The sequence below is a fragment of the Rhea americana genome, unplaced genomic scaffold (assembly GCF_003343005.1).
Source record: "Rhea americana isolate MKP2758 unplaced genomic scaffold, rheAme1 scaffold_339, whole genome shotgun sequence".
NCBI lineage: Eukaryota > Metazoa > Chordata > Aves > Rheiformes > Rheidae > Rhea > Rhea americana.
The window spans coordinates 1-2,318 of NW_028186467.1; the positions used below are offsets into that span (position 1 = coordinate 1).

Genomic DNA, 2,318 nt, shown 5'->3' on the forward strand with positions numbered 1-2,318 from the left:
CGGCGGGGCACGGAGGAGGCTGCGGGAGGTGCCCCGGGGGGGGAGGGGGGAAGCTGCGCACCCCTCGCTCGGCGCGGCCCTGCCCGAGGCTCTCCCGCCGCAGGACTTTACCTGCCTGGAAATGTTTGACGGCGCCACGCGCGCGAAGGTGGCCCCGGCTCCCCCGGGACTCGCCGCGCTCCCTCCCCGAGGCAGAAGGGCTTCTCCGGCGCCACTGCCTTCAGCCTTGCTCCCCGCGTTCGTCACCAGACTGCTCCGAGTGTTAAGTCCCCCCCCCTTTTTTTTTTTTTTAGCTTGCAAATTAAATTCAGCGCCTCTCTCTCCTATTTTAGTGTCTGTTATGTTAATTGCACTCAGCGCTGGGGCGCTGCTCGCTAGGGATGCATGAAGGCCTCGGAGATTAACCACAGGCTCCTGCTCGGACTTTTCTCAGCCRGCAGCGAGTTGCGAGCGGCTGCCGAGGAGTTTGCACGGTACTGTGTGCTTTCTGGGCACGCTGCGGCGAGCTGGCCGCTCTGAATCCAGGGCCACCGAGTCTCCGTTGGGAGGTCAGGGTGGCAGCGGCTCGCTGTGCGCCCGCAGGCCTATTTGCGTAACGATTTGCATTGCAGGAGGACAGGTATTTTTCCTTCCCGTGGACGGTAAAAATGCAAAATTAGCGCGACTGTTTCTAGGCAGAGACGCCACGATTACGTGATCTCGCTGAACCTGTCTGTTGTGCTTTCTGGAGAAGCAGGGAAACCGGACACCTTCATCAATGACTTCTGGAGCCACTCTCCTGACGCTCGTTCTATTTATCGCCATCTAACCCGAGATAGTCCGCGAGCGCCTTGCCACAGCCCTTGCCCTGACTGGGGACGTTCGTGTGGCCAGCTGCGCCCTGCAGAATTACCCTGCCTCACMGCTAAGGAGTGGGTATGTGTGGCCTTCTCAAACGTGTCCTTTCTCCAGCGCGTACTTCATCTATTGGTTATCAAGGGACGGTGCGTGGAGTGACTGAGCCTAATAAGTTGTCCACTTGTTCATTTCAGGAGCATTGATTTCTGGTTCCAAGGCACTCTGTTCTAGCACTGGCTACAGCTGCGGGGCATTTCGCAGCTGGTCTTTCGCCTAGACAAATATCAGCGAGAATGTGAGCGTTATTAGCCACATAAATAAATCATTAACGTGCACACAAATGTTATTTTAACATAACTTCCAAGGAGAAAATATCCCGGCGGGCCAGGACGCAGAGGCATGCCGTGCGCCCGGGCCTTGCCCCCGCGGAGCCGGCAGGAGACGCCCGGCTCCCCGGGCCCGGCTCCCGCTCCACACCGAGCATTACCCGCAGGCCGAGCCCCGCACACCTTTGTCTGCTCTGCTGCGGCCGTGCGGGGACCGCGGGCGCTTTTCTCCCCAAACGCGACGGCACTAATCACATTACCACCGGGCCGGCCGTGGCTAATCCCGCGAGGTGCCAAGAGTGCGGGCTCATCCTGGCGGCCGTGCTCTCCCCGGCCCCGCGCAGCCCCGCGGGGGCGAGCGCCTCTCGGCTTGTTAGCGCAGAGGAAACGGCAGAAATGACATTTGCTTCGGCCGCCGTGCAAAGGGGCCRGTTTCGCCCCCTCCCTCCCCTCCCCGCTCCCTCCTCTTTCCCCCGCGGGCAGGGACGGGAGAAGCGGGAGCAGGGCGGCAGCAGTGCGGGGCCGCGGCGCGGGCGCGGAGCGCGGGGAGCGGCCGCCGCCGCCGCCGCCCGGGCCGCGCTGGCCCGGCCCCGCGCATTGCCGCGGGTGCCAGCAAAGCCCTGCCTGGGAGCCCTGCCAAAGCGGTCTCGCTTTGATATTCCGCACCACAGCCGCTCCTCCGCTTGCTCCTAATCACGCAAATGCGAGCTCGCTCCGGCACTCTCCGTAATAAACACTGAACACATTTCTCCGGGCTCCCAAAGTAAATATTGTATTGGAGGCGCAGGGCTGCGCTGGGAAGCAGAAATCTTCCACTTTTTAGCACTTAGCAACCGAGCGAAGCGTTGTACGCTCTCTGCCTGAGCCAGGCTCGGTTTGATTTACTTTCTGGTTGCGATGCAGATATTCACTTGTCAGTTCAAGGGCAGGACAGAAACTGTGCAAGCGGAGTCTTGCGAACGGAAATCTCCCATTTGCAAGGTTCTGCTCCACCACCAAAAGCCACCCTCGAGCACCTTTGTTCTGCACGCAGCTGCTTTTATCCTCTCCCCCCTCCACCACCGCAACCCTCCCAGCCACATCTCCATCCGACCCCTCTTCCCACGTCTCGCTTCTCAGATGGATGCCGAGTCTTTTCCCGACTGACCCCGGGGG

At 61.1% G+C, this 2,318-nt stretch overlaps 1 long non-coding RNA gene across 1 annotated transcript; it reads left to right on the plus strand.

Moving 5' to 3' along the window:
- Window positions 1-105: 105 nt before the first annotated feature.
- Window positions 106-1,178, plus strand: LOC146592287 (uncharacterized). The gene is made up of 2 exons (XR_014896609.1): window positions 106-915; window positions 1,032-1,178. It is a non-coding gene; the product is annotated as an uncharacterized LOC146592287 (long non-coding RNA).
- The last annotated feature ends 1,140 nt before the right edge of the window (window positions 1,179-2,318 follow it).